The sequence below is a fragment of the Lygodium microphyllum genome, chromosome 27, assembly GCF_053477565.2.
Source record: "Lygodium microphyllum isolate KBCC chromosome 27, Lygodium_microphyllum_v1.1.10, whole genome shotgun sequence".
Taxonomy (NCBI): domain Eukaryota; kingdom Viridiplantae; phylum Streptophyta; class Polypodiopsida; order Schizaeales; family Lygodiaceae; genus Lygodium; species Lygodium microphyllum.
This window is the reverse complement of record NC_141161.1, coordinates 13,557,787-13,573,648: the sequence shown is the minus strand read 5'-3', so window position 1 is coordinate 13,573,648 and position 15,862 is coordinate 13,557,787. Positions and strand designations below refer to the sequence as shown.

Genomic DNA, 15,862 nt, shown 5'->3' with positions numbered 1-15,862 from the left:
ATTGTCTGCTGTCTGAAATCTGTGAACAGAGACAGAAATCTGCACGGCACCGGTCTGTAATCTGCGACAGAGAATAGTGGCCAGACTGCTGAAAACGTCAGCAATAAATAGGCGAAAAATCACCTAGAACGGGGCTCAAAAATGGGGCGCAGCCTGGAATAAAATGGCTGCAGGCAGTCAGGCAGTCCGACTGCACAGTCCGACTGCTGGACCAGCTGTGCTGCTGCCTAAAAAACAGGCTATGAACTCTAACACTATTAGGATAAGGCTTTCAAGGCATGTCCTCACACATAGCCATGCACATTGAAGCATTAAGATATGCTTGTAATATATATGTGTGTGTGTGTGTGTGTGTGTGTGTGTGTGTTTTCTTTTGTCAATGCCAATAGTACTCATCAAAACGCAGTTTGCTGGGTGATTGCAAATTTCGGAAGATGTCTTATCATGAGTTTCAGGGATTTGATGACTCAGATGAAGAGATTCTGTCTAGACACTCATCTGAGCGGAGTCGTGGTTATCGGGAGTATGTTGATCATCAACGGGGAGGAGACTCCTCAAACCCATCCTTCTTCTGCCTATCTATCATAGAGGGCTCGATCTATAGTGAAGGCTCTGTCAGAGAAGGCTATGTCGGAAGTGAAGATGCCTTCCTTGAGATACAATGAATGCCCCATTAGAGAAGGCTCTGTTAGAAGAGTGAAGATGCCTTCCTTGATCCCCTCTATTCAGGTGCCTATACTTCCTTGTACAGTGAAGGACCCATCGGTGAAAGCTCCCTCGGAGAGGGCTCCATATACAATGAAGGCCTCGTTCAAGAAGGCTCTGGCGCTAGAAGTGAAGATGCCTCTCCTGATCCCTTCTATTTAGGTGCCTATACTCTCTTCTTTGCCCAAAGAAGACATTGGATGGTTTAAACTATTCATTATGGTCTTGAAAGGTGGAGTGCATCGTCGACATCTTTGATCTTTGGGAGCTCGTTTCTTTGCCTATTACTCGTCGTCGTGAGGAGGATCTCAATGGTGGACCGTCCATGGATCGTGCCGCCCTCTGGGATTGGCTCAACTCTGGAGCCCGGATCCTTTATCTTTATGAGTCTACAAGATATTGTTCTTGTACATGTTTGCAAGTTGAAGATTGTGGCAGAAGTGTGAAGTAAGCTTGCATCTTTGTATCAGGACAAGACATTTGCCCATAAGATTTCCCTTGCAGATGCTCAATCTTGATGATTCTTCTGCAATGAAGAAGCACATCACGAAGATGGAGAATATGAGAGGTGAGCTTGCCTCTCTTGGACGGATGATCTTTTCTGAGGATATGGCTATAATCCTCTTGACTCAGCTGCCATTTCTCGGCTCGATGTCTTCTACACCAGCCTCATCACCTCGAGGACCCGTGAGAAACTCTTATGGAAGGAGCTTTCATTGCTCGTCTTGGAGCATCACGAGCGACTTAGAGAGGTGGGGGCCACTGGCTCTGGCTCCACCAAGTCATTTATTGCAGGAACAGGTGGTAGGAAGAAGAAGCAGAAGGAGAAGGCCAAGGAAAAGAAGGAAGAGAACAAGAAGGATTCGAAGGAGAAGAAGCCCAAGTGCCCATACTATGGGAAGGACACTCACCCCGAGGAGAAGTGTTGGCAGAAGCACTCCCATTTAAAGCAAAAGGAGAAGGATTCGAAGGTGAACCAAGCCACGATAGTCTGTCTTTGTACATGTATTTGTCGAGGAGGATATAACTTTTGCTTCTACCACTCAGAAAAAGCCTTGACTCGTGGATAGTGGAGCTTCTTCTCACATGACGTACATGAAGGATTGGCTTTAGGAGGACATGCGTTGCAGAGGGGAGCACTGTCACCGTTGGTGACAACTCTACAGCTCCCTTTTGAGGTGTAGGGACTCTATCTTTATTCTGTAACAGGCAATCTTCTTTGGCCAAGGTTCCCTATGCTGCAAATTTGGGTTTTAACCTATTGTCTTACACAACTAGGTACTCGAGTTGTCTTTACCTAGGCCGCAGTTATCGATCTACTACAGGTGTAACTCTTAGGACATGTACACATGAGGGTGGGCTATACAAGCTCACAGCCTTAGACGCGATTTCTTCCCATAAGCTTGGGCCTCTTTGGCATGTTGGTTATGGTCAACATTGATGCGATACGATGGGCTTCTCAAAAGAAGATGGTGGAGGGACTTCCCGATTTCCCTTCTCTTTACACCTTATGCCCTAGCTACTTGAGGGGCAAGCAACATGAGCAGTAGCCACATCCACAGGTTGCCACTAGGCGGGCTTCTGCACCGTTGGAGTTGGTTTACATCGATCTTTGCAGTCCTATGGGCAGGACCTCCCTTGGGAATGCCAAGTATTTGATGGTGGTGGTTTATGATTTTAGTCGTTATATGTGGCCTTATTTTATGGAGTACAAGAGTGAGGCGTACTCTCGATTCTGCAAGTGGAAGATGTTTGTGCAGATGCAAACTACTTCCACTAAGCCTGATGTGTCTTATTTCAAGGTTTTTGGGTGCGATGCTTATGTTCACATCTTGAAGACACAATGAGATAAGTTTGAAGTGGCTTTTTGAAGAGAGATGTTTGTTGGATATAGGTCGCAGTCGCAAGGCTACTGACTGTATGATCTCGTCAAGGGAGATGTCTAGACGCGAGTCAAGATGTCCGATTCATGGAGACACCAACTTTAGAGGGGGGTTAGGAGAACCTTGTACTTGGAGATCTAGAAGATAGTTGGGCGCGAGCAGTGACTGTTTCCTTGGAGCCCATGCCTCTTGAGAAGCCTTTCTTTGTGGATGAGGAGTCTGCTTCAACACAACCGCCACCCCTACTCCTTCTGTACAGTCCGATGTTGTAAAGATTTCAGTCGATATGGTGAGTGACAAGGAGAGATTTGGCCTCCTTGTTGGTGAGTGACAAGCAGAGATCCAGTCTTCTCATCGTTGGGCACGTGATACACTCCGTGATGTAGGAATTGAGGGGGTCCTTGAGGAGTGGCAGCCGCAGGATGGCCCACGGTGTTCTCGGAGGAACTGTGCACATTCCACAGAGCCTGTTTGCACTAATTCCTGTTTGATGACTCGTGCATTGCAGGATAGAGCCCAACTGCGTGAAGGAGGGTTTGCAGTCTTATCATTGGCGGAATGCTATGGAGCAGGAGTTGGAGGCGATTGAGAGGAATGGCACTTGGTCTCTTGTGCCATGGCCTCCTCATTGCAAGATGATTAGGTGATTGGCGTCGAATGGGTCTTCAAGACTAAATACTGGAGTGACGGCACTTTGGATAAGCACAAGGCCCACCTTGTTGCTAAATGTTTTGCGCAATGCCCACTAGGAGTCAACTTTCATGATACCTTTGCACCTACAGGTCGGATGGCGACCATACGTACTGTTCTTGCCTTGGCTAGCCATAGGAGATGGCCAGTCTATTAGCTAGATGTGAAGTTTGCCTTCTTGAATGGAGATTTGAAGGAGGAGATCTATGTTAAGAGCAGCTTGCTTCTGTTCATTGGATGGTAAAGCCTACAGGTTGAAGAAGGCCCTCTATGGCCTCAAACAGGCTTCACGTGCTTGGAACGAGAAGATAGACTCGTTTTTTCGAGCAGAGATCAAGGTATTGGCCCTCCACGGCCAATACACAGCTTTATGTCCACATGTCGGAGGAGGGGGAACGAGTTTACTTTGTGCTTGATGTGGACAATTTGATTTTGACATATAATCATGTATAGATGGATGGTCAAGGAAACCAAGGCAGCATGCCACGAGAAGTTCGAGATGACAAACATGGGACTTCTCCATTTCTTCTTGGGGCATGAGATCTATTAGACTCGGATGGGGATTTTCATTTCGCACCAACGTTATGTGTAGGAGCTCTTGACTACATTTGAGATGGAGGGATGCAAGTCCATATCATCTCCTATGGATCCGAACTGGAAGGCCACAGCCCATGTTGACTCACGTTTGGCGGATGCTACCCATTACAGGCAATTGATTGGGTCCTTGATTTGGCTTCTCAATACTCGTATTGATTTGTGTTATTCTGTAGGTTTATTGGCCAGGTTCATGACCGAACCCAAGGAGGTACACTAGCAAGCTGCTAGCTATGAGGATTTTATGGTTCTTGGGGGACCCCTGATCTAGGGATCTTGTATCCAGCAGGTAGAGTTGGTTCAGATCTTGTGCTTATAGGCTAGAGCGATTCAGATTGGGTTGGAGATGTGGACTATAGGTGGTCCCCATTACAGGTTATTGCTTTACCTTGGGTGCAAGTGGTGTTGCATGGAGCAATAAGAAGCAACCCATGGCTGCCTTATCTACGATTGAGGTGAAATATTGGGCAATGTCTTCTACCACATGTGAGATGGTATGGCTTCGGAGGTTATTGGAGGAGCTTGGCTGCCATCAGACAGGTTCTACTACTCTTCATTGTGACAATGAGAGTTGCGTTGCCTTAGCCAGAAACGCACAGTGTTTCATGCTAGGACATAACACATTGAGATATAGTACCATTTCATTTAGGAGAAGTTTTTGGATGAGAGGATTGATGTGGTTTATTGTAAGACAGAGGACAATCTAGCGGATTTGTTCACGAAGGCGCTTTCTCAAGCTTTACTCCGGTAGCATTCCAAATCCCTTAGGCTTATGCCACGCCCAGGATCTAAGAAGGGGTGTTAGAGATTGTCATCCTTGGACAAACATTCTTTAGAGATTAGGCAGTTTTCATGCATTTTCCTGTCAGATAGGCATTTGAGAGTGGTTTGTCAAAGGTTGTGTGCTGTGGGTGCCACGTGGCAATTTGATAGAATCAGTCGATTTATTGCAGGTGTACCATGTGGCAGCGCTGGGTCAGATCGCACGTGTGGAGCCACATCAGCAGCAGTCATACAGTGCCATGTCAGCAGTAGTCAGTAAGAGAATTTATGACTGTCAATGTCAGCCGATCGTACTTTTTGCCCAGCCCACACACACTCCCACATATCTGATCGCAGATTGTGCCAGACTACTTCGAGGCGTACAGCAGGGTGACATCATCGAGGTGGAGATACGCAGACATACCTCTGCGCCCATGTACATATCTGAATTCCTTATTCAGCATTCTTCATATTGCAGATATTTGTTCTTCTATCTCTTTCTCTCTCTCTCTCTTCTCTTTGTGTTCACTCTGTCTCTGAGCTACAATGGAGGGGGATTGATGAGACATGGTTGGTTGGAAAGCAGTGGTCAAGCGAGATCAAGAAGTTTGGGTAAAGGTTGTTTCTATGACTGGGAAGAAACTTAGCTTTTCCATGAGGGATGTAGACAAAAAGACAAGGGCAAGCTCTCCTCCCGATGAAAAGGAGCAGTTTGGATGAAGAGGCAAATCCTTCCTGTTCCAATGGTTCTTCTCGCCGCTCATTAGAATGGATGAGCTCTCCAGAGAGATGGGAGGCTAAACAGCTCATCGCATCTGGAGTTTTGGATGTGAGGGTTTATCCCAACAATGTGAGGATGAGTTTGCATTCTTGATAGGACAAACCCAATACTCTATTGATGTGGCCCCTGTAAAAGATTGTGAAAATCTCAGATGGCTCTTTGCAAAGGGCTGTGATGACTCACTCTGCCTTGGCAAAAGAGAGAATAGAACTTCGAGAGCAGCAACGAAGGACTATGCTGGACTCCATCCCCAAAGATTTGAAATGACCTTGGGAGGATCCAATGCGAGAGACGGGGGAGAGGTGTTTAGTATAGGAGCTTTGCGGTGTTGGCCTTTCTACCTACGATATCCTTGTGAGTGGAAGAAGGATGCGTTTGGAAAGGCACCCACTTTTGGTTAGAGATCAAAGCTTTCAATTCAAGAACAGAGAGACAGAGTCTCCCCATATATAAGTTAAAGGATGAACTGATCAAAGCAGTTCATGACAATCGATTGCTAGCGGAGACTGGGGAGAGAGGTTCAGGTGAGACAACACAGGTCATGCAGTACCTTGTGGAAGCAAGGTACACAACCAGAGGAAAAATTCGGTGCACCCAACCTCGAAGAGTCGCAGCAATGTCTGTTGCCAAGAGAGTAGCTGAATAGTTTGGTTGCAAACTAGGGGAGGAGGTAGGATATGCCATCAAGTTTGAGGATTGTACAGGACCTGAGACAGTAATAAAGTACATGACAGATGGTCTGTTCTTTAGAGAGGTATTTGTTGATGAAAATCTTTCAGCTTATTTTGTGATCATGCTTGATGAGGCACATGAAAGGACGATACATATACTGATGTGTTGTTTGGGCTATTAAAATGGTTGGTTAGTTGGCAACCTGACTTGCGTCTAATTGTTACATCAGCTACATTGGATGCTGAAAGGTTTTCAGGTTCTTTTTTCAGCTGCAACAGTCCTGCAGATCCATCTGACTGAACCAGATGGGGATATACTGTTGTTCTTAACTGATACAGCCTGCCAAATTCCATATGAAAGGATGAAAGGGCTGGGCCCAAACGTTCCTGAGCTAAATCATTCTCCTTGTCTATAGTGTCCTCCCCAATGAGTTGCAGACGAGTTTTTGAGTCAGCTCCTCTGGCAACAAGGAAAGTGGTAGTAGCCACCAACATTGCTGAAGCCTTGTTGACAATTGATGGCATTTATTGTGTAGTTGACCCAGGATTTGCAAAACAGAATGTCTACAATCCCAAGCTTGGTTTAGACTCCCTTGTCATTACACCCATTTCCCAAAGAGGTGATTTGGTGGCTGTCATTTTATTCTCAAAGAGTTGATGACTTTGCTTCTGGGCAGCATGATCTGGTGGCTGCAGAATTAATTCAGGAGAGCAGTTACTCAAAACGATCATTGCAGTGTTGTTATCCTATTATTGTTAGTAATTAGACAGGGGTAGTACCAACTCTTTGGTGTTGATTATAGCAAGAGTAGTTTGGATGAAGAGGCAAATCCTTCGAGTTCCAATCAACTTCTTGTTGAGAAACCCTTTACCCTTCACCCGTAGTTTGCATTTTTGTGTTTTTGCGTTTTGCGTTTAGGGTTTGCGGCCCCAAAAAGGGGCGTCGCCCTATACTGACTGTGCCTATTTATAGGCTACTCTCTCATTCATTCCTTACAATTGATTCATTTAGTCCGTCACCTCTTCTCTCCAGCCTCTCCACGGCCCTCACACCCCTTCGAGAGGACATTCCGGTTCATGGTTCATGGTTGTCTTCATCATCTTTCTTTGTGATACGGCACCCTTATTCCCTTGTATCACATTCACTCCATGATTCAAATCTTGATCATTCCATTCATGAGAGTTTCTTCTCTTTTCTCTTGTCTTCTTAGCGTTTACCAAGTTCATTTCGTCTTTCTTCCGCAAACCCTATTGTCTCGCCGGTACATGGTCCTTTGACATGGTATCAGAGCTGGATCTGCTTAAACAGTGGCAAAGATCCTCCACTCCAATGCGGCAAAGACCGGTGGCAGATTCGGTATGCACTTCTCTTCTTCTTCCGTTACATCAACATTCTAATTGGCGGCTCCTTCCTCTTGTGTTTGCTATTTTCCAGCCTGCATTCAGGACTGTTGTGGCCGCCTCCACCTCCCAGTTAGCTGGCGGCTCCTCCCTGTTGCTGGTGGTTGTTCTCTGTTGTTGGCGGCTTAGCCAAACTGATGGCGGTTGTTCTCTGCAACTTGGAGACTCAGCCAGACTGTTGGCGGTGATATTCTGCGGCCGACAGCTCCTCCCTTATTGCTAGAAGCTGTAAACGCCCCGAACAACGTAGTATGCTTAATAATTATGATATTCACTTGTTTTCGAGATTTAATATAAAAGAGAATGAACACTTAAAGTTGAAAATGAAAATTACTCACAAAATTACAGCTATGAAAATGTAAAAGTAATGGAGACAAGATTGAGGGTTGAAGATGGGAGAAAACCCCCCCTCCCCCCCCCCCCCCCCTCCCCCCGAAGGAATGTATTTTTGCTCAACCCAAGTCCCTTAGGGAAGAGGTCAGTTACAATCAACCTGAGAGTGAGGAGAAGTAATTCTCACTCTCACAAGATCATGCAAAGATGTACAAACACACATGCATTATCTATTATGCAATGATAAGAACTGATTTCTTTACAGTATGAGAGAAGAAAGAGGGGAAATCAGCCTTTCTCCATTGTTGATCAGCAGTACATGGATAGGGCTTGCTTCTTGTTGCTAAAATGGAAGAAAGAGCTCGAGAAGGAGGTGCTGTAATGAATTTACAGGCTTGCTGTCCTGTAAAACAGCAGTGATAGAAGAGGGAATATGGAGGAATTTGATAATGGAGAAGTGGGGGATGATGATGGGGATGGATGGGGCCAGTTTTTGGCTATCTATGGGTGCTGTACATGAGTTTATAGCAAAGAAAAATGATGCTGAATGAAGAAAAACGAGCTCTTATTTATAGGAGAGGGAAGAGCTAGTACAAAAGGGGAAAGTGGAGTAGCACAAGACAAGTGATCAGCCACATGTCATGAGATGTGACAAGTGGTGGGACACTTGGAAACTTGTGTGACAAGTGTCTTGACACTTGTCTCTTCTCTATGGCTTTCCTTTTTGGGCTGAATATTGTCAATAATAGAAACAACCAAATTTAGTAAGCACAGTTAGAGTACAGAATTGACTATTTTTAGAATGACATCCCTATTTTTTAGGACTAGCATTTTTAGGCTAATTCGAGGCTCCTAAAATTTAGGGGCCTCCTAAAATTTAGGGACCCCCCCAATATGGGTGTCATATGAAAGCTTTTTCCGTGTACATCGCAAAAACGGTATCGGAATCTTCATATGACTTTCCTATGCAAAGAAATATGCATTTCAAGCTTTCAGCCCACACATGCACATTGTACAAGCATTTCATGATCATGCCATCTTGTTGATTGTAACTGTCTGTTCTGGCAGATCTAGCCCACACTTCTAGGCATTAATCCTTTCTGTGTGTGAGTCTAACCCTGATATGCGTGAGTTCTGGTCATAGGCGCCCAATCGGGCCATATAGGTGGAAGTGTGAACTATCTTTTCTCTAACTCACCGCGTGGGTCCACCATAACGTGTGACCACCATAACGTGTGACCACTCATCAGTGGCCAGCTCCAATGCACTTTTCTTTATATCTAATTAGTGCAAAGGAAACAAATTTAATAAATCATTATATAGACAAATTAATGAAAAAGGATACAAATTCTGTTTCTATAGAGTTGTGACAGAAGTTGCGTTTGGAGCTGGCGGCTTTTTGTTGGCAGCTGACACCTCCTCCCTCCAACTGACAGCCCACTTCTAGCCCTTTCCCTACTCTCTCATCCCTTGAGGCTAACATTGTGGCTTGTGGTTTGTGGTTTGTGGTTGACCTCTTTCACCTCTTCCTTCTTCAACAAGGCATACTGGTACCCATGGCTTCTTCCCTAACAGATGACCAATCTATTGGGTGTTCCTACTGCGGCATGAAAGGTCATTCCACTGAAGACTATCAACATTGACCTTCGCTCCCTACCCCTCTGGAGTATACGTGTCTTTCACCAGACACTCTTTGTGCCACCTCTCTTTCATGGGCCATAGAGATCGTTCTCCATTAGCTATTAGAGTATTATGCTCAAGGCAATAAGCTGCAACCAATGCGAACTAAGTTCTTTCGAGCACATGGAGGCTCTAAGACCTTACGAGGCGATAAGTCCTCCTGGAGACCACTCCATTGTGGGGAGGTTTCCCCCATCTACTTTTGGGTCCAATGGCTTCCACGGCCCACATCTCCTCCATAGTCCACCTCCTTCTTAACCCCCTTCCACTTAGGTTCAAGAGGCCACTTGTGGATGCTTTCTACCTTCTTCATCTGAGTCCCAGATACCTTCTTCGGCACGGCCGACGGCGCTACCTTCATCATTAGATGCTTCACAGTCTGTAAGCTATGAGTGGTTGGATTTCCTTTCTCTCTCAGACTGGGAGTCAAAGGGGGATTTTCTTACTTCGCTCTCAGAGGGGGCTTCCAGTTCTTCTTTGGCTTCAGAGGGGGCTCCTTCTTCTACTCCTTCCAATTTAGAGAGGGACCCTATGTGCCATGAGGTTCTTCACACACCACCACCTTTCACTTTCAAGGAGTGGCTCTCCTTTGAGCAATCATTTTCTCTACTCATAGCCAGGATCTAAAGGATCTATCTAGATTAGGGCTCTTGGGTCTTCAGCAGTGACTTGGTGGCTAGGCCTTCGTATTTCTTCCAGCATGGAGTCATGGGGCTAGTGGCTTCTCTCCGAGGTTGAGTTTCGGGTTCTACAGCTCATCCTGTCTCTTGATTATCTTCTTAGGCCTCCTTTTAGGTGGTATTCTCAGATTATATGGTGGATCTTCTTCGTTCTTTGGTCAGCATGGAGCCACCTCCCGAGATCGAGTACGGGCATATCCTTATGGTTCTTGGTACCACACAAAGTCGGACATTTCTCCTATGCATTGCACGATTTCATTATCTTTGTACTAGGGCGCTTGGGTAAGTGAACAATTTCCGCACGAGGGACATTGTCGAAGTGGCACCTGTTGCATGAGCATTCTTCAGCATGTAGCGTTCCATCTCCACCTTACTTTTCTCTCATTTTCCTTTTTGGGCGTGAGAGGGGGTGTTGAGAAATCCTTCACCCTTCACCTGCAGTTTGCGTTTTTTGCGTTTAGGGTTTGCCACCCCAAAAAGGGGGTGCCACCCTAGACTGAATGTGTCTATTTATAGGCCACTCTCTCATAATTCCTTATGGTTGATTCATTCAGTTCGTTACCTCTTCTCTCCAGCCTCTCCACCGCCCTCACACCCCTTCAGGAGGACATTGCGGTTCATGGTTCGTGGCTGTCTTCATCATCTTCCTTGTGCTACGGCACCCTTGTTCCCTTGTATTATATTTACTCCATGATTCAGATCTTCATCATTCTATTCATGAGAGTATTTTTTTCTCTTCTCTTGTCTTCTCAGTGTTTACAGAGTTCACTTCGTCTTCCTCCCCGCAAACCCTACTGTCTTGCTGGTACGTCGTCTTTTGATACTTGTCATCAATAAAAAAAGATTGCATGGATATAGTATACCACCGAACACACCATTGAACTTAACTCGTGTGAAACTTGATTCTATTGTACCAACTTCTGAATATATACAATATTAAGGCCTTTAAAAAAAAATAAATCAAGCCACATGAAGGAGGGGGAAAGAGAGACCTTGTCCATTGTCGAGACTTGGCATGTGAAGTCGACACATAGAGAGCTGGTTTACCCAGGTTATTGCCGACGTTGCTCACACATACAGTAATCATGGCGACTCCTTTTCGGACACACAAGTATCCTTTTGGGCGCTGCTCTTTTCTTTTTTAGTCAAAGATATCAGGAAAACGATGTCACGGGCAAGCCGGCTTTTTGACGTGTAACACGGTGTAAGATGCCCTTCATGAGTATTTTAGTGAGCCCTTAAACTTGAAGGCTTGTGAAACCTTTAAAGTAGCAAACTTATAGGTTTCAATGCAAAGACTTAGCTGAAATAATTTTTCCTTGATAAAATTAGAGGTAGGTTAAGGTCAACCCAAATTTTAACACTTCGAAAACTTATTCATTAGATATTCAAAAGTTTTATAAAAGACAAAGCAAAATTTTTATAAGGTACAAATTGCAATGATATTGAAACATAGTAACAATATAAATTCTAAATGAAGTCTTCATTGTATCATTTTGGAGAGACCAAAAGAATATTACAAAAGGGCTTTCATTTGGCTTTGTGCCTCGTAAGTCATGAACTTATACAACATCCATGGCTCTCTAAATATGGCACACTCTCACTACAACAATGGCTTCATCACAATATCAAGGAAAATGCTCTTTGATTCTTATGGATCTTTATTTTTTTTCATCTTCATCTTTATTTTTTTTCATCTTCATATCTTCACCTAGACATGAGAATCCAAAAGAACACCATAGCTTATAGAGATTGTGAATCAATACATGGATTATAATGCTTATTTATAAGGTTATAGAGCTTACATTTTAATCAACATCAGAGATGTGAGCATGTACATGTGCTTTTAGTAGTAAGAGAATTTCTTAATTTGCTCTTAATCACATTTTGGATGCACGCTCACAAATAGTAGTGCTACAACATTGTACTAAGGCTACTTGAGCAAGCTTTAATAATGATCCATATTTCTCTCTCAATGTTTCATTATTACTAATATAGCACCATGTGCTTTTAAAATTCCATCATTTCCATTCATTGAATGCTTGAAACTCTTTTCTCACACAAGTAGGATCAATAATTCTTTCAAAAAGCATGCCTCTTTTTAAAGTTTTGTCTACCCCCCATAAAATTTTATGATGTCTTCTATTTCATCGCCTCCATAATTCTTTAGTTTTTTTCTAAAATCTTTGGTAGGAGGATAACAGGATGGAGACAATAGTTTAAAGTGACCTAGGATTGATCTATCATCAAATCTTTTTCTCAAGTTTCCTATAACATGAGTAGTGAAGGTCTTCTGAAAAGCTATTGCCTTCTCAAGGTTAGAGCCACTCATATAGAAGACCTTTTGAGGGGCCATAGTCAGGAATAATGGGATATCCACAACTATCTAACTCTAGGGCATTAAGATCCAAGCTAGGTCTCATGATAAACTCTAACTCCATAGCCACTATTCTGCATCTACAATGCCAGGGATTGCAGTGACATCTACATATGTTTTTTGGAAAAGTTTACTCAGGCTTGTTAAATGGGAGAATAGATCTCCTAAGAAATGTACGACATATATAAGTTCAAAGGAGGAAACTTTAGCAAAAATTGAACTATTTTCTACTTTCAAATACTCGAGCAATGGTTCAAGCAAGTCACAAAACTTGCAAAGGACTTTATGTCCACTTAACCAACGAATTGAGTGTATTATATCAAGCTTAAGAAAAGGAAAGTCAAACTCTTGTTGTAAAACCTTAAGCTTTTTTATTCGAACAATACTTTTTCTAAAGAGAGTTGCAATTTCATTCAAAGTGGAATCTACATGTTTTGCATATGAAAATTTTGCAACTACCTTACTAGCACAAAGGTTAGTGCGATGTGCAGCACAATGTATAGCTGTTAGAAATGCACATGTATCTTTTAACCTTCTTGCAACCCCACCTTTTTTTACCAATCATAACTGAAGCACCATCAAAACCAAAACTTACCAATTTTTTCTCATCAAGGTTATGCTCTTATAGCAAATTTTTCAATGAGGCAAAAAGTCCACTAGAAGTTAAATCACCAACCTCTAAGAAATCTAAAAATGAGACTTTTAGTTCATTATTTTTTATATAAGAAACATAAACAATTAAGTTCTCTTCCACTGATATGTCAATTGATTCATCTATCGTGATATCATAATAAGGTGATTGCCTAACATATGTAATGTAACTTTCCTTGAGTTCTTTTCCTATGCATTGGACAAAGGTGGCACAAGATTTATCATTACTATACATGCTATCTGAAATATTTAGGATCTTGCACTCCCTAAGAAGCTTAAGGGTAGGAACAAATTTTGTAAAAGTAAGGTCATTTTGTGCTACAAAGTAAGCAACTCGAAATAAAATTTTCATGGTATCTTCTACAACCTCAAAATGTTTAGATACTTCCATTTCAAAACTTTTTTTTCCACTATGCAATGCCCATATGCCAATTGTTGGTGTCTCTTGGATTGGGCATGATTCACTAATGCACTATGTTGAATATTAAATATTAGTAGCCCCTACGGTTCCAAATTCATTTTTACAATGTTTATCTTTCTTACAAATTTTACAAAAATTTCTTGCTTGGTTTTTACCAAAATCAAGCCATTCAAACTCTGATTTCCATTTATCATTCCAAAGCAACCTAGCTCTTTTACAACGATTAGCTTCGTTGATTCCAAGGTCTTGTACTTCAACTTCATCCGCTTTCTCATCATCAATCACATTTTCTAAATTTTTCTTTCCTTTATCTTTGTTAACTACAATATGCTTTGAAAAACCTGGCAAGCCAAGTAATGTCGTTTGTTTAGACAATCTTAAAGCCATTAGAAAGACTTACCAAATAGTTGAAATGTAAAATTAAGATAAAATTGAAAGTCGTGTCTTGAAGTCACAACACTAGCTCGTAATATGTAGTGCTTGAAGATATTGCCTTTAAAAAATAAAACTTTTCAAATAAAACATAATGAATATATATTACTTATAATGCATTTTCTAAATAAAAAAGAAAAAAAGAGCAAAAGAGATAGCTTAAAATCAAACCTTTTTGTGCTGATGACCGATTCTCTTTGCAAGTTTATAGCCTTCTGTGCAACGTGCACAAAATTCAAATCCTCCTTGTTTGTATGATAAAAACAAAGAGATTAATCTATTTTTCAAAATCAAACAATTAAATTAAGTACATGTGATACCAAGTTACTGTCGCGGTTGGAACGATGGGTGCTACGGGTATTTCTTGCTGAAGCTGAATCTACAAGTGAAGGGATGGATTGCATCTATGAGGTCACCACCAGAGTCTGTGTGCGGAAAATTGGGTTTGGTGGGGAGGGGGAGTTGCATCTACCCATAAAGTAGTGAGAGAATGGAGATCTGCTTGCAAAGATGAAACTTTGAAGGTGGGTGGATTTTGTGATTTTTGGGGGGTTTTGGGGGGGAGGGGAAGCAAAGATATGGGGCGATAAAAAAAGAGCCCACGGTGGAGGGGTGGAGAGAGAGCACAGGAAGGAAGGGGGGGAGGGGCGGAAAGAGAGGAGATATGGTCGATACGTTGGAGCTTGGGAAATAGGGGAGGTATGATCTCTTCTAATTTGCCTGGGATTATATGTAGGCTCTTGCATAGCAGTACATCGAATCTTGGTATAATACAAGTCAGATTCGATTATACAGGTCACAAGTGGGGAGTCGGGACTCACGACTCAACGAGTTGTGTGACTGTGTCACGACGCATGTGTGAGAGAGAGAGATTGATCATCATTCTCATCTCATTTGCTTGCAGCCTCTTGCGGTAGGGTCACTTGACATTGTGTCAGTTGACTCTCTCTCTCTCTCTCATATTCATACAAGGTGCAGTGCAACAGTCTACGCTTAGAGAAAACATGCTTCACGTATGTAGCACTCAGACCTTCCAATAAATCCTTACAACTTTACATCTTAACACATTTACACAATGTTTTTGCACTATTTCTTTTTTCCTTTACTATTATTTTGTCAGTTTGTACTCTTGCCAAGTGTGCGGGGTGTATTCTTAAAAGGTGCATAGGTGTAGGTATACTCTTGCCAACTTGGTGTCAGGGTGTATCTTAGCTAGGGTGGTGTAAAAGTGAAAGTAAATCTGTATAGCTATAAAGTTGCGAGGATGCCTTACAGTTCTTAAATTCTCTTACACCTCTTCTATTATTTTCTATCGTAAGGACCCTCACATCTTTACACCCTTACACATTTACACTATGTCTTTAATCTAGCCCTTTCTACTTTACTTCTATTTTTTCAAGCTATACTCTTAAACCTATTCAACTATTTCTAATCATAAGGATCCTCACATTTATATAGTGATTATATACTCTCCAACGTTACATGAGATATGTATACTATGAGACATAAATTCCTTCTATTGAAAATAGGTTTGAAGTAGTAAAGCCATTAAGCCGCAAGGATAGTGTCAAGGTATACTCTTGCTAGCTTTGTTTCACGGTTTACTTTGGTTAGGGTGGTGTTAGGGTATAATATTATCGTGAGGGTGGCGTTCAAGTATACCTTTGCTAGCATGGTGTCAGGGCTTACTCTTGTTAGGGTTTTGTTAGAGTATACTCTTACTAACTTGGTGTCAGGGTGTAGTCTGACATCTGCACATGCTTTCAAGGCACAAATAAAGACAACTATAATGAGGGAGTGC

At 42.6% G+C, this 15,862-nt stretch overlaps 1 protein-coding gene and 2 pseudogenes across 19 annotated transcripts in view; 2 read left to right on the top strand and 1 right to left on the bottom strand.

Moving 5' to 3' along the window:
• Window positions 1-15,862, top strand: part of LOC148012063 (protein ANTI-SILENCING 1-like) — a 155,034-nt gene that overhangs the window by 36,714 nt on the left and 102,458 nt on the right. For 2 of the 19 annotated variants that reach the window (XM_087669790.1, XM_087669786.1), the window contains exon 1: window positions 8,337-11,384. The exons of 14 other annotated variants lie outside the window; for them this stretch is intronic. The gene's annotated coding sequence lies outside the window, so the exon portion shown is untranslated. 3 more of the 19 variants (XM_087669791.1, XM_087669789.1, XM_087669787.1) reach the window with 2 other exon arrangements.
• LOC148012065 (putative pre-mRNA-splicing factor ATP-dependent RNA helicase DEAH5 pseudogene) lies at window positions 5,202-6,744 on the top strand (annotated as a pseudogene).
• Window positions 12,202-13,599, bottom strand: LOC148012064 (uncharacterized; annotated as a pseudogene).